Raw genomic sequence first — 25,857 nt, 5'->3', positions numbered from 1 at the left:
TAAATTATTCTTGTAGTGCAAAAATAGAAATAGAAAAAGCAGTGAGGTAGTGTTCATAGGTCCAATGTCCTTTCAGAAAACAGATGGCAGAGGATCAGAAGCTGTTGCTGAATCATTGAATGTGTAATGTGTGCCTCAGGCTTCTGTACCTTCTTCCTGATGGCAGCAATGAGAACAAGGCATGACCTAGGCAATGGGGGTCCTGAATGAAGGATACCACCTTTTTTGAGGCACCACTCCTTGAAGATATCCTGGATATAATGGAGGCTGGTGCCCACGATAGAGCTAAGTTTCCAATTCTCTGCAGCTTGTTTTGTCTTTGTGTACTAGACCACACCCCCCTTCCCCAAATACCAGATGGTGATGCAGCCAGTTAGAATGCTCTCCATGGTACATTTGTAGAAATTTGTGAGTGTCTTTGGTGACATACAAAATCTGATCAAAATCCTAATGAAATATAGCTGCTATTGTGCTTTCTTGTAGCTGCATCATTATGTTGTTCTTTTTATCACCTTGTGGCACATTGGGCAGTAACCTTGCTGTTTCTTTAGCATTTTTGTCTGTTTTTTTTAAAAATCAGGCTGAGTTGCTAGCTCGACACTCAGCCCAGGATGAATGGAAAGCTGGCCACATTCGAACCCAGGATGACTTGCCTTGATGTCCAGTAAGGATGCCATTACACAACTGGCTGGCTATTGATACGTTGAGTCCAGGATAGTTCCTCAGCCCAGGAACTTGAAATTACTCACTTTCCACTTCAGATCCCTCGATGAGGATTGTGCATACTCCTTCATCTTACCCTGTCTGAAGTCCAGAATCAGTTCTTTTGTCTTGCTGATGCTGAGTGCAAGGTTATTGCTTTGACACTATTTAATTAGCTGATATATTTCACTCATGTATGCCCTCTCATCGCCATCTGAAATTCTGCCACAATAGTTATATTGTCAGCAAATTTATAGATGGCATTTGACCTGTGCCTGGTCATACAGTCAAGGCTATAGGGAGAGTAGAGCAGTGAGCCAAGCACTTATTCCTGAGGCATAACAGTGCTGAATGTCAGGGATATAGAGATGTTATTCCTGATCTGCACAGATTGTGGTCTTTTGGTTCGGAAGTTGAGGATTTGGTTGCAGAGGGAGGTACAGAGGCCCAGATTCTAGAGCTTTTTGAATCAGAACTGTAGGAATGATTGTATTAGATGATGAGCTGTATTCAATAAACAGCATCCTGACACAGGCATTTGTATAGTGACTGAGATTGCATCCGCTGTAGACCTATTATGGTGATTGGTATAAGCAATGAGAGAAAGATAGATAGTAAGCAATGTGAGAAAGTTTTAGGGTTAAAAGCTGTGGGAGAAAGGAAAGTAACACAAGGGAATTATATTGAACATCAGGAGATTTGGGGCATAATTACAGGAGTGCCTCTAGATATATCAATGGCAAGCTAAAAATAACTTAGTCGGGGAAAAGTTGTAGATGCTAAATATTTAAAAGAAGGTTTTGTGATAGAGTAGGAACAGAGAGCTTATTGCTGTTGATTAAATTTAGTGGAAAAGCAATGTTGTTGAATAGTGTTAATTTAGGCGGGGGGTCCCCAACCTGGACCCCTTGCTTAATGGTATTGGTCCATGGGATAAGAAAGCTAGGAAACCTAATGATGTCCAACAACATTTTTTTCCATCAAATTATCGAGTCTATGTGCCGGCCCCTCTGAGATGTTTTCAGTGCCAGAAGTTTGGTCATGTAGCAGCTGTGTGTCGGGGTAAAAAGTGATATTGTAAATGTGGTGGAGAACATGATTATGACAATTGTGGAGAAGGTGTTAGACTAAAATGTAGCAACTGAGGAGGAGAACATTACTCTGCTTATCCAGGGTGATCTGTATATAGGAAAGCTGTGGAAGTGTGGGGTGTTCGGGTAGAAACAGACATTTCAGATGCAGAAGTTCTTCAGAAAGTACAGAAGGCTGTGCCGATAGGACCTATTTCTATTCAGAATATAGATAAAGGTCAGTGTGTAAAATGCATGATTTTATAACAAAGGATTTGTTGATTGTTGATAAACTGTAATGTATTACTTTCATGGCAGATGTACTAAATTGTACAGCACAAGCTAAAAGTGGGACAGAAAAAAAGTAAAATTATATTAACAGCTGCAGAAAAATATCTAGAGACAAAAGACTTAACTCTAGAAGTTATTAATCATACTTTACAAGGAAGGGGAAATAATATTTAGACTTCAAAGAAGGGTTGTTAATGTTTCTTTTTTTCTCTTTTTTTCTTTTTTTACAATGGAATGCTAGAAGTTTGTTAGCTAATGGTCTGTAGATTTTGATGCTCATAGTGCTCTATGGGTTTGTGGTGACACAAGTGTGAAAGGTATGGTGGAGGAAGACTTTCTGGAAAGTAAGTATTTGGTGTGCTTGAATGATGCTCAGTAGGTGGCAGTAATGCCCCTTATGCTGGTCTTCCAACTGCCATTAAACATTACAAGAAAAAGAATAAGAGGTTCAGTTGTTGTTCAGGGTAAGCATCAGAATGAGGAAGAAATGTGATCTAAATGACTTTAACTGTAGAATAATTGTTGATTCCAGACAGGTTGGTTTGAATATCTCAGAAACTGCTGAGCTGTTGCGAATTTCATGGGAAATGGTCTCTAGAGTTTACAGAGAATGGTGTGGAAAAACGACAGAAAAAATCCAGTGAGTGGTAGTTATGTGGGTGAAAATGCCTTGTCAATGAAAGAGGTCACAGGAGAGTTCCCAGACTGGTTGAAACTGACAGGAAGGTGGTAGTAACTCAAATAACCACATGTTACAACAATAGTGTGCAGAAGATCACCTCTGAATGCACAACACACTAATCCTTGAAGTGGATGGGCTATAGCTGCAGAAAGTCAGTTGCCACACTATTATATACAGGAGATATCTTATAAAGTGGCCACTGTGTGTATTTTTAGTTAAATGATTTTTGTTGCAGGTTTGATTAAATATACGATATTGAATTTGGAATCTATTTAGAACGACAAAAGATTGCCTTGTGATCTATTTTGTGAACATTGTAATTGGTGTGGTTTCATGCTACCTCATTAAACTAAGAAACCTGATAAAGGCAGGGCAGTAGACATTGCCTATATGGAGTTCAGTATGTGTGGTGAACTACATATACCTGTCTGGACACGCCCCCCCTGCTGACTACTCCTGTGGCTCCTCCCACAGACCCCAGTATAAAGGCAATTGGAGACACAGCCCCGGCCTCAGTCTCCAGGATGTAGTGTGGTGGTCACTTGCTGCTTGTTCTTTCTTCCAGCCAATAAAAGCCTATATCTCGCCTCACATCTCCAAGAGTTATTGATGGTGCATCAGTATGACAATTGACAAGTTTTGTGTGGCCCAAAATGTTTGGGCACATAGAATCTAGGTTGAACTGACCAATTGGATCCAAAATTGGCCTGGGTGATAAGAGGCAAGGTATAAATCTGGGAGGATGCTTTTTGGATTGGAAGCCTGAAGGACAGTGCTGTACTACAGGGATTTGTGTTGGGACCTTATTATTTGTGGTACATATCAAAAACTTGTATTTGAGAGTAGGATAAATAATATTAAGTTTGCTAATGACATGAAAGTTGATGGTGTTGTGTATAGCAAGGAAGGTTGTCTGAGGCTACAGCAAGATATAGAACATGTGGAGAGTTGGATGGTACGGAAAGTGTGATTATTATTTTATGCAGTCAAACAGGACTCGAGCATATAGAGTAAACAGTAGGAAAACGAACAATGTTGATAAACAGAAGGATCTTGGAGTTCAAGTCCATAGTTCCCTGAAAGTGGTAACACAGGTAGATGGAGTGATGAATAAAACATATAGCATACTTGCCTTCATAAGTCAGGACAAAGAATACATTAAAGTTGGGACATTGCGAGCATGTACAAACAGGATTTTTGAGCATTTGGGGAGCATGGTTTGATTAGGAACAGGATGCATGGCTTTGTGAGGGGCATATCATTCCTCATGAAGCTGATTAGATTTTATAAGGTATTTTGTTAGGTTCCCTATGGTATGTTGTTCAGAAAGTCAGGAAGAATAAGATCCAGGGAATCTTGGTTATCTGGATTCTGAGTTGGTTTGCCTATAGAAGGCAATGGATGGTCGTAGATGGTGCATATTCTACCTGCAGGTCAATGACCAGTGATGTTCCACAGGGACCTGTGCTGGGACCACTGCTCTTTGTGATTCTTATAAATGATTTGGATGTGGAAGTGGAAGAGTGGGTTAGTAAGTTTGCAGATGACATGGATGTTGGAGTTGTAGATAGCGTAGAAGACTGTCAAGGTTTGCAACAGGACATTGATAGGATGCAGAGCTGGCCTGGGAAGTGGCAGATGGAGTTCAACCAATAAAACTGTGAAATGATTCACTTTCGAAGGCAGAATACATGGGTAATGGTAGGATTTTTAGCAGTGTGGAAGACAGAGGAATATTTAGATCCCTCTGTAAGTTGCTGCACAAGTTGACTGGTTTTTAGGAAGGCATATGGTGTGTTGGCCTTCATTAGTCAGGGGATTGAGTTCAAGAGTTTTGAGGTAATATTGCACCTCTATAAAACCATGGTTAGACCACCCATGGAATAGTGTGTTCAGATCTGGTAGCCTCATTATAGGAAAGATGTAGAAAATGCAGAGAAGAATTACCAGGATGCTGCATGGATTGGAGAACATGTCTTATGAAGATAGATTGAGTGAGCAAGGGCTTTTCTCTTTGGAGAGAAAGAGGATGTGAAGTAACTTGATAGAGATGTACAAGGCATCATTGTAGTGTAGTGGTTAATGCAACGCTATTACAGCTTGAGATGTTGAAAGTGGGAGCTCAGTTCTTGCTCTGTCTGTAAGGTGTTTGTACGTTTTCCTCATGACCACATGTGTACTCCAGTTTCTTCCCACTGTCAAAAGGTGTGCTGATTAGTAGGTTAATTGGTCATTGTAAGTTGCCCTGTGATTAGGCTAGGGTTAAATAGAAGGGTTGCTAGGTCGTGTGACTCATTAGGCCAGAAGGGCCTGATCTGCAATGTATCTCTAAATAAAATCAAATCAAAATAACAATGAAAAGAGGTATAGATCAAGAGACAGCCAGAGACTTTTTTCCCCAGGACAGAAATGACTAGTACAAAGGGGCATAATTTTGATTAAAAGGAGGGATGTCAGGGTTAAGATTTTTAAACAGTAGTGAACATGTAAAATGCATGCTGGGGTGGTAGTAAGGGGCAGGTATGTTAAAAGCCTCTTAAATTGGAACATGGATGATAGAAAAATGGGGGCTATGTGGGAGTGAAGGGTTAGATTGATCTCAAAGCTGGTTAAGAGATTGTCATAACGTTGTGGGACGAAGGGCCTGTACTGTTTTGTGTTCTATGTTACAAGTTACAAAACATTGGTTAGACCATGCTTAGAATATAGGGTGTAACTCTGGTTGCCATATTGCAGGAAAGATATGATAATGCTGGAGAAAGTGCAGAGGAGATGCACTGGGACATTGCCTGGATTGGAGAGAAGATTGGATAGGATAGTTGTGTATTCATGGAGTGAAGGAAGCTGAAGAACTTCATAGGTTTTCAATCAAAAAATTTCCCTCATATAGCAAGCATAAAAATTGTAGTATATGGAATAATGGCAATTGAAATTTAAGATTCAGGAATACCCAAAGGTCAAGTAGTTTTTAAACAAGGAAAATGTAAAAATATCCAAAAGGCTTTTTTTCTTACTAGACTTTCATGTGCACACACACTACATCAGTTTTAATTATTGGGCAGGGTACGGTCTCAGAATTTCTATGAAGAAAAAAATAGGAATTTAATCACATCTAAAAAAAGCTCTCAAGGTAATGTAGGTTCAATGCTGATTTGCTGAGGATTTTCACTAAACGGTAATGATGGCTTAAAATATTGATACTTGTTTTGGTGCATATTAAAGATTTGTGACTGGGACCAAAGCCACAAAGCAAAATTGTCAAGGACACAAATATCTATTCAATTTCAACAAGGCCTGTGAGAGTTCTTATAGATTTTTATTTCTAACTTACAACCTACCCACAACGTAGAGCTAGAAGCTCATTTTGACTGTTAGCTAAGAAATAAGATCTAAAAATTGTGGGAAACTGTCAATACTACAGTGTATTATTTTCCTCTTCTTTCGTCTGCAAAGTATCTGAAAGCATTAAGAACTTGGAACAGCCTGACACAGAAATCTAACATTTTTACTGAAATAAAATCTGCTAATAATTGTGCTGAGCCATATTTTCAGAAGAAATTAACTAGTCAAGCAAATAATTGAAAATGGCACATTGGTATTGTGACATTTATCTTCATTAATGCAAGGGCTTTTATGCGCTGTAGTGCAAGGCATCATAAGGATAGAAAGTTTATAAGAACTGTAAATGGGCAACTTTAGTTCTCTAACTCCTCACTTGAAGAATGAAGTTACCCATGTGGCATATCAGTAAACTAGTCTCACAATTAAGTATTTTGATGCATCATTCAGTAAAACTGTAGATGTGGAAAAGACTTACTTTCAGTTAATTACACATATGTGAATATCCACTCCATCACTTGTGGAATAATATATTCAAAAATGATTTTTGACATGATTATGTTGAATGCTTCGCATTTTAATGGCTGAAGGCAGTGACTGTGTTATTATTTATCACATATATATATATAAATATACTGTATTTACACTACAGGAAGAGAAAATATCCTATCTAATCTTGAGAGCAATGAGTTTATAACAAGATCCATGCCAGCGTACTGCAAAATAGATATAAAACATACAATTTTATATTAGGCATTTGTGAAATTAATAAGGAGTAAAAGCTTAAAATACTAAATATGTACTGTATATAGTAAGGGATAAAGATATGACTACTAAATAATTAGTTCTCATAGGAAAAGAAATCTGCTTTTGAAGTAATGCTTGCATGTGATGTAAATTTACTGTGAGGTTATTTGTAGCGTGCATAGCTCTGTATTTCTTGGTTGGGCATCAGTGCGAAGCTGGAATTTAGAACATCTCATTACAGAGCAAAGAATGAGTCTACATTTACATATATATTACATTTATATTTATATATATTGTATTGTAATTATATATATTGTAATTTATTTTATATATATACACAGTAGATATGGTATTCTCAAAAAAGCAGTTTTCATTGAAATTTGCTCTACTGAAATTCCTCCATCTAACTCTGATTGCCCCTTTCAAACCTGAAGTTTCTCTCAGGTTGGGCTTTTCACAGCTTTCCTCTTGTTTACCCCATCCCTCCTTCCATTCGGGCTCTCACGACCAGACTATGTAACAGTTTCTTCCCCTAAGCTATCAGGCTCCTCAATACCCAAAGCCTGGACTGACACCTTATTGCCCCATTGTCTTGTTTATTATTTATTGTAATGCCTGCACTGTTTTGTGCACTTTATGCAGTCCTGGGGAGGTCTGTAGTCTAGTGTAGTTGTTATCTGTGTTGTTTTTTTACGTAGTTCAGTCTAGTTTTTGTACTGTGTCATGTAGCACCATGGTCCTGAAAAACGTTGTCTCATCTTTACTATGTACTGTGCCAGCAGTTATGGTTGAAATGACAATAAAAAGTGACTTGACTTGACTTTTATCTGGTGTCTGTTTTCACAGGCTTAATATGCAACTAATTTGTTGCTAACAATTAAGCCTTGTTTTTGAACTTCAGTTAACTGTGCCTGTGTTCACATATGATTTCCCATATGACATGATTTTGGTGAGTCGTATTATAACATTAATCTATAGTGTAATTTATAAGCTACCAAGGAGATTTATACATCGGTGCATGAATAATTGACTAAAGGCAACAATACAGTGTAGATTTGCAATACTTACTGATTTTAATGTTCCCTTGGAAAATAGAAATGCACCAGTCACTTCTATAGTGCAAAGCCATAGTCTAAAGCTTAATTTTGCACCTGTTCCAGTTAACATTGCAGATTGAAGGTGAATAGAACTATGTGTACAGGCAAGCTAATTACATCACTTAAATACAAGATTAAACCAAGCAACAAAGAGCTGTAATAATGTGGTTAATTGTCAGGAGCTAGAACTAATTTGATAAACCTTAGAGGAAAAATTAAAGGAGAACACATACCAGGAGCTGAAACTTACTGTAGGTCTAGGAAGAAGAGGGAGAATTAACAATATAAAATATAGAGATCCCCATAAACACAAGGAAAATGAGAAAAGGGATGTTGAGCCAACATGCTTTACACTTAGCTGAGAGCAGGTTTAAACTTCTCGGAGTTCAGCAAGTGAGATATTCTTGATCTGGCCTGCAATTCTGTTGGAACTAATTTAATCAATTCAGTCTGATATGGTGTAGACTAGGTCTGTCAATAGATTCATAAGAGTACTTAAATTATAAACCAATCCACTATAGCACACACTTAGTGGAACTTACAAGAGTGAATTCTCACCTTGCCATTTTATGGCATAAATGTTACTGCACTGTCCCTAGTTTAGCTAGCGACTATTTCCAGTTCAAATAATCATCTGGTTGAGCTCGAGTTAGAAATCTAAGCGTGTATAATGTTAATGGTTGAAAGATGTAACCTGTGCTTTGGGCATGATATTGCATAGTAAATCTACTGGCAGAAAGGCTACGTCCATGCTACCACAAAGAAAACCTTATTTCTGCTGCTCCAGATTCTGATTAGAATTTGATGCATTTTCACAATATTTTACAATAGAACTTCTGCACAATATCAGAGACACATTTCCCTTTCTCCATAGTTAGCTAACAGGATACTAGTCTGTCTTGCAAAATATTAAAATTTGCAGCTCTTGAGGTAAATATTTACCTCCGAAGTAATAAACTGCAAGAGGACCACCCGAATATTTGTTCTTGTTTATTCACTCCTATGACAGAACACATAAAAAATTATTTATAAGATTACTCTTTTCACATTAACACTATAACCTGCATATCACAAACAAAAAGGTGCCTTTTACAATAAATCTTCTACCTGTAGATTTTATATAGCTAGTTTTAAAACCACTAGGGAAATGTTTAAATTAAATCATCCTGGTATTGTTTAAGCATGTTCTTCCCAATTTATTCTTTCCTGAAACTGCATTTAAAATGTATTTTACTTGTAGCACTTTGCCAAAAATATGTCAGAAAGCATTAAAAAAAAGCTTCTCATTCCACTGTAAGGATTTGTAATGTAGCCAGGGATCTAATACATTTTATTCAGCATGTGGGGTCATGTTTTAAAGGAAGCTTAATAGGACTAGTTTAATGACATATAGCAACTAAAAATAAGGGTATAATTCAAACGCTGCTGGCCTATTAAATGGGCAGTAGCATGGCAATCAATTAGCCAAACCAACCAAGATATCAGAGCTCCTGCCTGGACATTCAGATCAACAGTTATTTATTATGCATGAATCTAACAAATATTATGCTTGGGTAACAAGTCTATGGTTCCAATAAGGAGATTTTGGCAGAGTGGTCCAGTTCAACTGCCAAAGAAATACACTCAGTGGCCACTTTATTAGGACCTCCTGTACCTAATAAAGTGGCCACTGAATATATGTTTGCTGTCTTCTGCTGTTGTGGCCCATCCACTTGAAGGTGTGATGTATTATCCATTCAGAGGTGTTCTTCTGCACAACACACGCAAAATGCTGGAGGAACTACTCAGCAGGCCAGGCAGTATCAATGGAAAAAAAGTACAGCTGAAGGGTTTCAGCCTGAAACAGCGTCTGTACTTTTCACCATAGTTGCTGCCTGGCCTGCTGAGTTCCTCCAGCATTTTGTCTGTGTTGCTTAGAGATCCAGCATCTGCAGATTTTCTCTCGTTTACGTTCTTCTGCACACTGTCTTGTTATTTAAGTTACTGTCGCCTTCCTGTCTGTTTGAAGCAGTCTGGCAACTTTTCCTCTGACCTCTCTCATTAACAAAGCATTTCTCCCTACAGAACTGCATCTCACTGGATTTTTTTTTTTGCTTTTTCCACACCATTCTCTGTAAACTCTGGAATTTCTTATGCATGAAAATTCCAGGAAATCAACAGTGTCTGAGATACTCAAACCACCCTGTCTAGCACTAACTATCATTCCACTATCAAAGTCATTGAAATCACATTTCTTCTTCATTCTGATGTTTGGTGTGAACCACAACTGAACCTCTTGACCGCGTCTGTATGCTTTTATGCATTGAGTTGCTGCCACATGATTGGCTGATTAAATATTTGCATTAACAAACAGATGTACCTAATAAGTGACCATTCAATGTATTCTAAACAACACACAAAAAATGATGGAGGAACTCAGCAGGTCAGGCAGCACCAATGGAAAACAGTAAACCATTGATGAGTCGGGCTAAGACCTTTCTTCAGGACTGAGGGGGAAGGGCGGAGATGCCTGAATAAAAAGGAGGGGGGATGGGAAAGAGACTATCTGGAAGGTGATGGGTGAGAAAGGTCAAGGGCTGGGAAGAAGAAATCGGAGAGGAGAGTGGACCACAGAAAAAAAGGGAAGGAAGAGAGGAACTGGGAGAAATAATAGGAAAAGTAAAAGGTCAGAGTGGGGAATAGAGGGTGAGGGTGAATTTTATTCACTGGAAGGGGAAATCGTTATTCATACCATCAGGATGAAGGATAGCCAGTTAGAATATAAGTTGTTGTTCTTCCACCCTGAGGGTGGTCTCATCTTGGCACCTGAGGAAGCCATGGATCGACATGTCCGAAGGAGAATAGGAATCGGAATTAAAATGCTTCTGGTGGATGGTGTGGAGGTGCTCGATGAAGTGGTCGCTCAATTTGAGGTCACCCTTAGGGAGGAGAAACAATACCTTATGTTCCCCCTGGATACCACCCAACCTGATGGTATGAATATCGATTTCTCCTTCCAATGAACAAGATTCCCCACTCTGATCTTTCACCTTCTCACCCTCCTACTACTTCTCCCGAGTCCCCCCCCTTCACTTTCTCCTATTGTCCACTCTCCTCTCTGACTCTTTCTTCTCCAGCCCTTGACCTTTCCCACCCACCTGGCTTCACCTATCATCTTGCAGCGAGCCTTTTTTCCCCCCACCTCCCACTTTTTTAAAATCAGGCTTCTCCCTCTTTCCCTCTCAGTCCCGAAGAAGGATCTTGGCCTGAAACATCGACTGTTTGCTCTTTTCTATAGATGCTGCCTGACCTGCAGAGTTCCTCCAGCATTGTGTGTGTGTAGCTTTGGATTTCCAGCATCTGCAGATTTTCTCATGTTACTGAATATATTCTGTTCTTTCTACTGTGCTAAGCTTCGAGTGCACAGTTTTCAATGATTTAGCATTTTGTTCTGACAGCTCCTTGATCTTATTCTCACTTCTTAAGCACAATCCTAGATTGGATCTGATATTTAAATATAATTTCAATATTTAAATTGCTTATGATATTATCTTTAAATGATTTAATCTTCATTGATCGAAGTAGTAATAATGTATAAAAAGTATTCTAATGCTAATTAAGTATCTGGAGGCATACTATAATATGTAGCATATTTGAAATTTTATGCTGCAGGTTGTATTTTCTATTCAAAATATAAATTAAAATTTGCCAAGAATCTACTGAAAGTGAATGGTGTAATAAACATTCATAAAAAGATATTAATGTTGCTTTAATGTCAAATTGAAGCAATTTTCAAGTCTTGGTAGATAAATTCTGTTACTATTCACATTTTTGTTTTTAAAAAGCAGATGTAAAAGCTACTTGGTAATTGTTTTAGTTGGTGTTATGTACGTGTATGAACAAAAGTGCATGTTGAACTTTCCTTGAAAGTGAAAAGGAATAAATACTACAGTGGACCAAATCAAGCTTTCACCTTCCACACTTCAATATAAAAAAATCAGAAACGTGAAGGAGACCTGATGCTGATACATCTGACCTCTCAATGTGCCACCGAACTCAACACGATTCTAGAAATTTGACCCAGTTGTGCAAAAAGCTGTCATGGACCAGTGATCATTTCTAGTTCAGTCAGTGATTGTGGGGAAATTGGCTTGGGCACTTCTGTTTGCAGTTCCTGGTGTGGCTGACATTTCACATCATGCTTAATGCAGTAAATGTTCCTTCCAGTCTCAGCAAGTTTACAACTTAAGCAAACAATCCATATCCTTTATAGAAAACTTACAAAAACTTAGCGGCCTATTATCTGAGGTTTAGCAATTGAAAGATCTACACCACAAACTGGTGTCCTTCATTCAGCAATTCACAACTACATTACCAATGGCCATCATAATTCACTGAAACTCTCCACTGGTTACAGCCTTTTTTCACAATCAGTTGTGGCATGCACACTTTAAACACCAGTGTGGGCCTTCTTGAAGTTTGAGAATCAATTGGGTCAGTTGCTCAAATGGAGAGAGGATTGGCCAGACAGATTCCTGTCCTCTGTGTTTGTCTTTATCATCATGTTCTGCAGCTTTTTGGAGAGATCCTCTTTTACTGCTAATTGCCATTACACTTTTTAACCATATAACTATATAACAATCACAGCACGGAAACAGGCCATCTCGGCCCTCCTAGTCCGTGCCGAACTCTTAATCTCACCTAGACCCACCTACCCGCACTCAGCCCATAACCCTCCACTCCTTTCCTGTCCATATACCTATCCAATTTTACTTTAAATGACACAACTGAACTGGCCTCTACTACTTCTACAGGAAGCTCATTCCACACAGCTATCACTCTCTGAGTAAAGAAATACCCCCTCGTGTTTCCCTTAAACTTTTGCCCCCTAACTCTCAAATCATGTCCTCTCGTTTGAATCTCCCCTACTCTCAATGGAAACAGCCTATTCACGTCAACTCTATCTATCCCTCTCAACATTTTAAATACCTCTATCAAATCTCCCCTCAACCTTCTACACTCCAATGAATAGAGACCTAACTTGTTCAACCTTTCTCTGCAACTTAAGTGCTGAAACCCAGGTAACATCCTAGTAAATCGTCTCTGCACTCTCTCTAATTTATTGATATCTTTCCTATAATTCGGTGACCAGAACTGTACATAATAATCCAAATTTGGCCTTGTACAATTTTAACATTACATCCCAACTTTTGTATTCAATGCTCTGATTTATAAAGGCCAGCATTCCAAAAGCCTTCTTCACCACCCTATCTACATGAGACTCCACCTTCAGGGAACTATGCACTGTTATTCTGAGATCTCTCTGTTCCACTGCATTCCTCAATGCCCTACCGTTTACCCTGTATGTTCTATTTGGATTATTCCTGCCAAAATGTAGAACCTCACACTTCTCAGCATTAAACTCCATCTGCCAACGTTCAGCCCATTCTTCTAACCGGCATAAATCTCCCTGCAAGCTTTGAAAATCCACCTCATTATCCACAGCACCTCCTACCTTAGTATCATCGGCATACTTACTAATCCAATTTACCACCCCATCATCCAGATCATTTATGTATATTACAAACAACATTGGGCCCAAAACAGATCCCTGAGGCACCCCGCTAGTCACCGGCCTCCATCCCGATAAACAATTATCCACCACTACTCTCTGGCATCTCCCATCGAGCCACTGTTGAATCCATTTTATTACTCCAGCATTAATACCTAACGACTGAACCTTCTTAACTAACCTTCCATGTGGAACTTTGTCAAAGGCCTTGCTGAAGTCCATATAGACAATATCCACTGCCTTACCCTCGTCAACATTCCTCGTAACTTCTTCAAAAAATTCAATAAGGTTTGTCAAACATGACCTTCCACGCACAAATCCATGCCGGCTACTCCTAATCAGATCCTGTCTATCCAGATAATTATAAATACTATCTCTAAGAATACTTTCCATTAATTTACCCACCACTGATGTCAAACTGATAGGTCTATAATTGCTAGGCTTACTTCTAGAACCCTTTTTAAACAATGGAACCACATGAGCAATACACCAATCCTCCGGCACAATCCCCGTTTCTAATGACATCTGAAAGATCTCCGTCAGAGCTCCTGCTATCTCTACACAAACTTCCCTCAAGGTCCTGGGGAATATCCTGTCAGGACCCGGAGATTTATCCACTGTTAAATTTCTTAAAAGCTCCAGTACTTCCGCCTCTTTAATTGTCATAGGTTCCATAACTTCCTTACTTGTTTCCCACACCTTACACAATTCAATATCCTTCTCCTTAGTGAATACCGAAGAGAAGAAATCGTTCAAAATCTCTCCCATCTCCCTCGGTTCCACACATAGCTGACCACCCTGATTCTCTAAGGGACCAATTTTATCCCTCACTATCCTCTTGCTTTTAATATAACTGTAGAAACCTTTCTACATAAGGTTTTCTCAGAAGTTTTTGCACAATTTCCTGAATTCTGGAGATATGCATGAGCGTCAGCACACCTAAAGAAGGGGAGCTGCAATTTCTCATGTTCTCAGTCCAATCTACTCTAGATCACACCATGCTGATGGGCTGGAAGCAATTGGTCTTTTAGATTTAACCCTGCCATGGCCAGTGGGGCAAAATAAGCAGCAGGCCAACTTACTTCAATGGAAACAGCAACTTTCATTCCTCAAGCTCCAGATCTACTTAGAAAAGGACACAGTGAAATTTGCTGCAGACTTTACAAAGGCTCAATGGGGAAGATCCCATCACTGACATTGAGGAAATGGATTCTTTCAAATGTATATAAATGTATTATATATTCTATATAATATATAGAATACAAAGTTTGGTCGTATTTAGGTAAAAATAATTTTTGCAATAGATTAAATCTTGCAATTTGTTTCAAGTATTTTTGAGTGTTCAAGTAAGTAATAGAAGCAGCAGAGGGCCATTTGGCATTAGTTTGATCCATCATTCACTCTGACCATTGCTGATAAGATCTTGGCCTTTCTGCCTTTAATCCATTACTTTTATGTGTCCATTTTGACTTTTAGAAATTCAATGAGTCAGCCTTCATATTTCTCTCAATTTGTAAGAATTATGACTATTAGGGAGAAGTTACTTTAAAATAATGTCCCTAGCTTCAGATTCCACAAAAGAAGAAACATCCTCATACATTGATCTTGTCAAGCAACTGCAGGATCTTATATATTTTAAATGTTAATCAAATAAGCATTATCTAAACTGTATCCAATATTGGCAGATTTCTGTTTAAAAATGGAAATCGAAACTGTGCACAGTGCCCCAGGTTTGCCCTGAACATTTCCCTATACTGCTGTAGAAAGATTTTCCAAGTTTTATGCTCTATCCATTTAACAAAATGGGCCAATAATCCACTTACAACCCACAAAGTACTTCCTGCACATGTATGACAACCTTCTAAGTTTTCTGTACAAGAATATCCAGGTCCCCTATAGTACACCAAATTTGTCTCTGCAAATAAACACAATTCTGTTTTTTTAAATTGTTCCTGTCAAGTCTTTAACTTCATTGGTTAATGTTTATATAACATATAACATAGAACAGTACTGAACAGGAGCAGTCTCTTGGGCCCACAATGTTGTACCAAGCTGATTAAATTAATAATCAGATGCCAAAATAAGTAATTCCTTCCAAAGACATAATGCCCATATCTTTCCATCTTCTGCGCATTCGCATGACTATCTAAGAGACTCTTAAAACACCTCTATCATAGTTGCTTCCACCACTACGCCAGGCAACACTTTCAAGGTACCCACCACTCTCTGTGTCAAAAAACTACTCGCAATCCGTATCTCCTTTAAACTCGTACCCTCTCTCCTGAAATGTTTGCCTTCCAGTATAAGGCATTTCAATTCTGGGAAAGTTGTGAAACCACTTTCAGAGACTTAGACCCCAAGAGCCCTCTGCACGTCCAGACTGTTAAGGTCTTGACATTAATAGTTACTATCTCTTTATATTGAATCCACCAAAGTGCAACACTTCACATGTGAAACTCCATCTGCCATTTCTCTGTCCGTATCTATAACTGATCTGTATTGGAATCCCAGTCAGGTTTAATATCACTGGCGTATGTCATGAAATCCTGCTGCATCCTTTGCTAGTCTTCTAAAGTCATGACAATACCACCGCTTTCCATGTTACATGCAAACTTACTAACACATGCTGTAACACAGACTACTTATGTACAAACAACACACACAAAATGCTGGAGGAACTCAGCAGGCCAGGCAGTACCTATGGAAAAAAGTACAGTTGGTGTTTCAGGCCGAGACCCTTCAGCAGGACATTCAGCAACTAGCCTGCTGAGTTCCTGCAGCATATTGTCTGTGTTGCTTGGATTTCCTGCACCTGCAGATTCTCTATTATTTGCTTCTTATCTACATAACCAGTTACATTTTTTTCTCCCCGTATTGCCTTTTTAGTTAAGTTCTGCTGTTCCTTAAAAATTTCCCAATCATCTGTCTTCCCACTCACCTTAGCTCTGTCATACTTTTTATTTTAAATGCTATGCAATCTCTGACTTCCTTTGTCAACCACTGTGGCCCCTTTCCCCCCTTTGAATCCTTCCTTCTCTGGGGGATGAACTGATTTTGCACCTTGTGCATTATTCCCAAGAATATCTGCCATTGCTGTTCCACTGTCTTTTCTGCTAGGATATTTATCCATTTAACTTTGACCAGCTCCTCCCTCATGGCTCCATAGTCTCCTTTGTTCAACTGCAACACTGACACTTCCGATCTGCCCTTATCCTTCTCAAATTGCAGATAAAAACTTACCATATTATGGTCACTACCTCGTAATGGCTCCTTTACTTCAAGATCACTTATCAAATCCTGTTCGCTACACAACACTAAATCCAGAATAGCCTTGTCCCTGGTTGGCTCTCGTACAAGCTGTTCCAAGAATGCATCCCGTAGGCACTCTACAAACTCCCTATCCTGGGGTCCAGCACCAACCTGATACTCCCAGTTCACCTGCATGTTGAAATCCCCCATAACTACTGCGACATTACCTTTGCCACATGCAAGTTAACTCCCTATTCAACTTGCACCCAATATCCATGCTACTGTTTGGGGGCCTGTAGACAACACCCATTAGGGTCCTTTTGCCCTTACTGTTCCTCAGTTCAATCCACACAGACTCTACTTCTCCTGATCCTATGTCCCCCCTTGCAAAGGACTGAATCTCATTCCTCACCAACAGGGTGAGGAACATATCCCTCACAACATATCCCTCTGCCCACATTTCTGTCCCTACGATAGCACGTATACCCTTGTACATTCATTTCCCAGGTCTGATCCCCCTGCAGCCATGTCTCCGTTATCCCAACAACATCATGAGCTTCAAGCTCATCCGCCTTATTTCTGACACTTCATGCATTCAGATATAGAATTTTTAGCCCATTTGTCCTCTCTCTGTTTAAATCGCTGCCTATTGTGCTTAACCCAGCTCCCCGAACTCCCATCGGGAGTTGAATTTTGTTGCCCTTCCTAAATTTACTTATTCTTTCTACACATTTAACTCCTTACATGTGTCCTCCTTATCACTTGTTCTGCCTCACCTTTCTCTATTACACATTTAATATTCCAGAACCATGTAGTCCCCACCTGTCCTTTATTCTTCATCTCGCTATCCTCTCTCACATTCTGGATCCCTGCCCCCTGCAAATTTAGTTTAACCCCGAGCAGCACTAGCAAACTTCCCTGCAAGAATGTTGGTACCGCTCCAGTTCAGGTGTAAACCGTCCCTTTGGAACAGATCCCACCTTCCCTGGAACAAAGCCCAATTATCTAAAAACCTGAAGCCCTCCCTCCTGCACCATCCTCTCAGCCACATATTAATCTGTATAATCTTTCTGTTCCTTGCCTCACTTGCACCTGGCACAGGTAGCAATCCTGAGATTCGCACCTGAACTCACTAGGCAGGACCCCCTCACTCAGGTCCCTACATGGACCACAACATCTGGGTTCTTGCCCTCCCTCTCGGCCACAGGGGTGCTCTGCTCTCTCTGTCTGCTCCCCCTGCCTCTCTTGACTGTCACCCATTTGCCTACCTCCTATCTTTTCGGTGTGACTACCTCCCGATAACTCTTATCTATCTCTGTCTCTACCTGCCGAATGATCCGTAGTTCATCCAGCTCCTGCTCCAATTCCCTAATCAGTCTGCTAGGAGCTGCAGCTGGATGCACCTTTTGCAGGTGTGGTCATCAGGGACAACTGCTCTAACTGGGATTACCTGATCCCAAATCAGTCAGAATAAATGAAAAAAGTACCTACCGACCTTACCTTTTTACCTCAGCAAGCAGGTACTCAGGCTCACTGATTTCCCTGAGTACAGCACTCCTCGCTCCCGCACCGACGCTGCCCGCTTTAAAAGTGGGCCTCTTTTTAAACTCCGCGCTCACCGCTGACGTCACCCGCGCATGCGCAGTTTTACCTTCCTCCTCAGGTACTGTCCAGTTAGGTCCGACGGTCTCGGCCTACTTACAACGGCTGATCCTCCGATCTCCAGTCGTCTGTCGACCTCGAGCACTCCTTGCTCCCGCTCCTAAAAGTGGGCCTCTTTTTAAACGAAGGGTCTCGGCCCGAAACGTCGACAGTGCTTCTCCCTATAGATGCTGCCTAGCCTGCTGTGTTCCACCAGCATTTTGTGTGTGTTGTTGTACCTCTTTTTAAACTCCGCGCTCGCCACTGACGTCACCCGCGCATGCGCAGTTTTACCTTCCTCAGGTACAGTCCAGTTAGGTCCGACGATCTCGGCCTACCTACAACGGCTGATCCTCTGATCCTCCGATCTCCAGTCGTCTGTCGACCTCGAGCTCCTTGCTCCCGCTCCGCTGCCCGCACCGACGCAGTGATAGACGATAGGCGGCGACCGACAATAGACGGCGACCGACGATAGACCGCGACCGACGATAGGCGGCGACAGACGATAGGCCGCGACCGCGATAGGCGGCGACCGACGATAGGCCGCGACCGACGATAGACCGCGACCGACGATAGGCCGCGACCGCGATAGGCGGCGACCGACCGCGACCGACGATAGGCGGCGACCGACGATAGACCGCGACCGACGATAGGCGGCGACCGACGATAGACCGCGACCGACGATAGGCCGCGACCGACGATAGACCGCGACCGACGATAGACCGCGACCGACGATAGACCGCGACCGACGATAGGCCGCGACCGACGATAGGCCGCGACCGACGATAGGCGGCGACCGACGATAGGCCGCGACAGACGATAGGCGGCGACCGACGATAGGCGGCGACCGCGATAGGCGGCGACAGACGATAGGCCGCGACCGACGATAGGCCGCGACCGACGATAGACCGCGACCGACGATAGACCGCGACCGACGATAGACCGCGACCGACGATAGGCCGCGACCGACGATAGGCCGCGACCGCGATAGGCGGCGACCGACGATAGGCGGCGACCGACGATAGGCGGCGACCGACGATAGGCGGCGACCGCGATAGGCGGCGACAGACGATAGGCCGCGACCGACGATAGGCCGCGACCGACGATAGACCGCGACCGACGATAGGCGGCGACCGACGATAGGCCGCGACCGCGATAGGCGGCGACAGACGATAGGCCGCGACCGCGATAGGCGGCGACCGACGATAGGCGGCGACAGACGATAGGCCGCGACCGACGATAGGCGGCGACCGACGATAGGCGGCGACCGCGATAGGCGGCGACAGACGATAGGCCGCGACCGACGATAGGCCGCGACCGACGATAGACCGCGACCGACGATAGACCGCGACCGACGATAGGCCGCGACCGACGATAGACCGCGACCGACGATAGGCGGCGACCGACGATAGGCCGCGACCGCGATAGGCGGCGACAGACGATAGGCCGCGACCGCGATAGGCGGCGACCGACGATAGGCGGCGACAGACGATAGGCCGCGACCGACGATAGGCGGCGACCGACGATAGGCCGCGACCGCGATAGGCGGCGACAGACGATAGGCCGCGACCGACGATAGACCGCGACCGACGATAGGCCGCGACCGACGATAGGCCGCGACAGACGATAGGCCGCGACCGCGATAGGCGGCGACAGACGATAGGCGGCGACCGACGATAGACTCTGCCAGCAGTTTGTGTTTTTATTTATTTCCAGCATTTGCAGATTCACTTGAGATACTCAGAAGTAGTTGTTTTTGCATTAAACCATGCACAAAATAGAATGTTTTGTATTAAAAATTTACACAGTTCCTTGACTTTTATGGATTGTAATCATGGATAAAATATTTTTCATCTTTGGATCAATCTTTGGACCCAATGAAATAAATTCACTTGAAGCTTCCTTGCTTTTTTGATGGAAAGTATGCACTTGTGATTTCCCCCTCCCTCCTCTCACCCTCCCTTTTTCCTTGTCAGTTCGAGGAATGGAAATTTGGAGAAGGCAATTTAGCAAGGGCGAGAGTGCATGGGGATAGCGTTGGCAATGGGTGGGAGGAAACAGCCACCTATATATTTTGAAGGGAGCAGTGATAAATGCTTTCAGAAAACAATATTTTAAAGGGAGTCTTAAATAGGAGTTAAAAGCAAACGTTGGATATTGAATTAGTAGGTAGTAGATGGTAAGGTCCTCAACTGCAGTGAGGAGAGATGACTGTATATTTTCTGCCTAGCCAGCTGGAGGCATTGCAGGACATTTCGGGCCAAAAAGAATCGTGGTGCAGATGGCTTTCTAGAGTCAATGCTCTTTTACTGCTATTATGCCTTAAATGTCTGGCAAAAAAAGGAGCAACTTAGCACATTGTCATTGTTTTGTACATTGAAAGAGTGAGGGGATCTTTTTGCATTATGTAACAGTTTCTGTTGCTATCCTGTCTTTTCTTTTGGCCTGTTAAGGTGCCTGTTTATTCAGTTTTGTTGAAAGTTTTCAAATAAATTGCCAAGTTCTGCCTCACACTGTTCAAAAATTAGAAAATCGTGCATATTAAGACAGTAATTCAATAGCAACGGTACTTTTGTTTCAAATTAATGTAATAAAATTCCATGATGTTTTGTTGCCATAGTCACAATTCCAAATTGCAGACCTCTGAAGTGTTTAATCGGTCATGTTTTAAATAGTTTTGTGCAATATTATTAATGGGTCATTGTAGGCTGAAGCAAATGTGAAAAGTTTAGAAAATTGTATGAGACTAATCTGAACACTCTTAACCTTACACCAAAATGGATTAAAACATCCAACCACATTTTTACAATAACTTACTTATAAATATTGAAAATAGATTAGATGAGGATCACCATAAGTAAGAATATTATGAAACAAAACTGTGATGTAATTCTACAAAATAGTGGAATGAGTGAGCATGTCAAATAAACTTCAGGTACCCACAAATAAATACAGAATTCTGTATGATTTTCCCAAAGTTTATAATAACATTGGAAGTAAATTTCAAGCAGTGTTTCAAGTTTTTGAAACGATTCATTTAGCTATTCCTAACAAATCATTTTAGTGCAGTAAGAACTCTGGATCAGGAGATACACCGGAGATGTGACCGGTAGGATGTACAGAAGTGTGTTGATTTAATGAATGGACAGTATTAGCGGAATACCAATCCAGCAAAATTCAGCAACACCAACACCACTGGATGACCCTCCTACACCTGCTTCATTGCAGAAGAGCCAAATGAAAGTAGAATATAGAACATATAACAGTATAAGAAAGGAAAATACACTTAATACCAACTATGATACCAATTTAAACTGCATACCTACCTGCACATGGTCCCTGTCTGTTCACATATGTATTTCCTAAATATTGCTATCATATCTATTTCTATAATCTCCCCTGGCAGCCTGTTCCAAGAACTTGCCACTTTTCTTTTGTTCTTAAAAGCTTGCCTCGCATATATAGACAATAGACAGTAGGTGCAGGAGTAGGCCATTCGGCCCTTCTAGCCAGCACCGCCATTCACTGTGATCATGGCTGATCATATACAATCAGTACCCCGTTCCTGCCCTCTCCCCATATCCCTTGACCCTGCTATCTATAAGAGCTCTATCTAACTCTCTCTTGAATGCATCCAGAGACTTGGCCTCCACTGCCTTCTGGGGCAGAGCATTCCACATATCCACCACTCTCTGGGTGAAAAAGTATTTCCGCATCTCTGTTCTAAATGGCCTACCTCTTATTCTTAAACTGTGGCCTCTAGTTCTGGACTCACCCATCAGCGGGAACATGCTTCCTGCCTCCAGTGTGTCCAATCCCTTAATAATCTTATATGTTTCAATCAGATCCCCTCTCATCCTTCTAAATTCCAGCATATACAAGCCCAGTCGCTCCAATCTTTCAACATATGACAGTCCTGCCATTCCGGGAATTAACCTTGTGAACCTACGCTGCACTCCCTCAATAGCAAGAATGTCCTTTCTCAAATTTGGAGACCAAAACTGCACACAATACTCCAGGTGGGGTCTCACCAGGGCCCTGTACAGCTGCAGAAGGACCTCTTTACTCCTATACTCAATTTCTCTTGTTATAAAAGCCAGCATGCCATTAGCTTTCTTCACTGCCTGCTGTACCCGCATGCTTGCTTTCATTAACTGATGTACAAGAACACCTAGATCTCTTTGTACTTCCCCTTTACCTAACTTGACTCCATTTAGATAGTAATCTGCCTTCCTGTTCTTGCCACCAAAGTGGATTACCTCACATTTATCCACATTAAACTGCATCTGCCATACATTTGCCCACTCATCCAACCTGTCCAAGTCACCCTGCATTCTCATAACATCCTCCTGACATTTCACACTGCCATCCAGCTTTGTGTCATCAGCAAATGTTACTTTTAATCCCTTCATCTAAATCATTAATGTATATTGTAAACAGCTGCGGTCCCAGCACCAATCCTTGCGGTACCCCACTGGTCACAGCCTGCCATTCCGAAAGGGACCCGTTAATCGCTACTCTTTGTTTCTTGTCAGCCAGCCAATTTTCAATCCATGTCAGTACTCTGCCCCCAATACCATGTGCCCTAATTTTGCCCACTAATCTTCTATCGAAAGCTTTCTGGAAATCCAGGTACACTGGCTCTCCCTTGTCCATTTTCATTGTTACATCCTCAAAAAACTCCAGAAGATTATGATTTTGATTTTATGATTTTCCCTTCATAAATCCATGCTGACTCAGACTGCTATCCAAATGTGTCATAATTTCCTCTTTTATAATTGACTCCAGCATCTTTCCCACCACTGACATCAGTGTAACCGGTCTATAATTCCCTGTTTTCTCTCTCCCTCCTTTCTTGAAAAGTGGGACAACATTAGCCACCCTCCAATCAGCAGGGACTGTTCCTGAATCTATAGAACATTGGAAAATGATTACCAATGTGTCCACAATTTCTAGAGCCACCTCTTTAAGTACCCTGGGATGCAGACCATCAGGTCCTGGGGACTTATCAGCCTTCAGACTCAACAGTCTGTCCAACACCATTTCTTGCCTAATATAAATTTCCTTCAGTTCATCCTTTACCCTAGTTCCTTTGGCCACTATTACATCTGGGAGATTGTTTGTGTCTTCCCTAGTGAAGACGGATCCAACGTACCTGTTCAACTCATCTGCCATTTCCTTGTTCCCCATAATTCACTTGTTTCTGTCTTCAATGGCCCAATTTTGATCTTAACTATTTTTTTGCTATTCACATATCTAAAGTAACTTTTACTATCCTCATTTATATTCTTGGCTAGTTTACCTTCGTACCTCATTTTTTCTTGGCATATTGCCTTTTTTGTTAACTTCTGTTGTTCTTTAAAAGCTTCCCAGTCCTTCGGTTTCCCACTCATCTTTGCTATGTTATACTTCTCTTTTATTTTTATACTGCCCTTTACTTCCCTCGTCAGCCACGACCACCCCTTACTCCCCTTAGGATCTTTCTTCCTCTTTGGAATGAACCGATCCTGCACCTTCTGCATTATTCCCAGAAATACCTAATGGTAGATAACTCCCATTAAGGTCTTTCTACCCTTAGAATTTCTCAGTTCTATCCATACTGACTCTACATCCCCAGATTCTATGTCCCCCCTCGCAAGGGACTGAATATCATTCCTCACCAACAGAGCCACCCCACCCCCTCTGCCAGTCAGTCTGTCCTTTCGATAAGATGTATATCCTTGAATATTCATTCCCCAGGCCCTGTCCACTTGAAGCCATGTCTCTATTAAACTTTCCCCCTCTCACCTTAAAACTATGACCTCTAGAATTTGACATTTCCACCCTGTGAAAAAAGATTTACTAATCATTTCACTACATTTTCATTCAAGTCATCCATAGATACTGTAGGAAAAACAAAAGTAGTTCCAACACCGACCTTTGCAAAACACCAGTGGTCACAGACCTCTAGTCAGAATAATACCTCTCTATCACTACTCTCTGTCTTCTGTGGCTGTCAATTTTGAATCCACTCTCTCCTGCCTCCATGAAACCCATCTACCTTAATCTTCTGTTTGAACCTATCCTGAGCAACTTCGTCGACAGCTTTACTAAAGTCCATGTATACAACATTCACTGTATTAGCCTTACTGATCCTCTTTCTCACCTCCTCAAAAAATTCATTAAAGGTTGTAAGACATGACTTCCCTTGTGCAAACACACGCTATCTCCCAATAATCTTTGCTTTTGAAATGCAAGTCAATCTTAATCTTAAGAATCTTCACTAATAACCTCCCTTCATGCTTTGGGGACATATCCACCATTATGCTCTTTGTGGTCCCAACACCTTCTCCTCCTTGTTATCAACATTCCACAGAACATTAGCGTATCCTTCCCTAATCATACTATCCTCCATGTCCTTCTTGGTGGTGAATACCAATGTGAAGAAGTCATTTTATACTTCACTCATTTTGTCAGGTAGGACCTGGGCCCGTCTGGCTGTTGGGGGCTACACTAAGGCCTGAGTTGAAGGTCAGAGGTTGAAAGCTGTCAGATGGAGACCAGTACAGATTTGTGACAAGTAAGGAGTATTGGATCTATGATTAGTTAGTGGGTGAGGAGGAGGTACATTGCTGGTGGGGAGGGCGTAATGATTTCACAGGAGTACAGAAAGAAAGGAGAATAAATTAAAAACTTGCACAGAGAGAGGCATTATAAAACATGACTGTTCGGAAAGTACCAAGAGGCATTTCACAGGAAAAGGGCAATGGACGAGGAGGGATGGCATCATTCGATACACCAACAATGCAGAAACTACAGTATCAGTACAAGTCCAATTCACAATGGCATCTGTCTGGTCCACTTTACAGTATGCCGCTGTTAAATAAAAAAAAATCAGTGCAATTGTGTTCCACTTTGGCAATAATGAGTTTTCATGAATGTAGAGCTGGGAAAAAAACACAAAACAGATCCACATCTGTGGGCCATCATATTTTCTAAGTAGTTTGAGAGCATAATTAGCAGCTGGTCAATGTGCTCAACCTGAACTTGTTCTTCCCTTCACTCCATCCACCATTCACACTGACTGCTTTGTTCAATTCTGTGATTCCTGCCACTTCACCATGTTATTATGGTTGTCAGCTTCTATTCCAAACCTGAATGGAATTTGAATTTGATTGCTTGCAATGAGTAGGTTTGGCTAAACACAGGCTACATGAAACAAAAGAGCAAATGTGCGGAACGAGTTCTGTGACAGACAGGTGCACAGTTTTTCTGATTACTGTACAAATTTATGAAGACTCTACTTGCGCCCCCAACACCCCCCTCCTGCATTCCCCCTCCCCCATCCTTTGGCATCATTGGCTCTAATGGAAAAACATGCTACAGTTGATGGAACACATTGGAATTCAAAGAATTGATTGATATAATTGTCAGTTAAAGGTAACTGATATTTCTATGTATTCAATTAAATTCCCTTTATATGTCTTAACAAGAAGCACTTTATAATGA

The sequence above is a fragment of the Hemitrygon akajei genome, chromosome 3, assembly GCF_048418815.1.
Source record: "Hemitrygon akajei chromosome 3, sHemAka1.3, whole genome shotgun sequence".
Classification (NCBI taxonomy): Eukaryota; Metazoa; Chordata; class Chondrichthyes; order Myliobatiformes; family Dasyatidae; genus Hemitrygon; species Hemitrygon akajei.
This window is presented reverse-complemented; position numbering follows the sequence as displayed.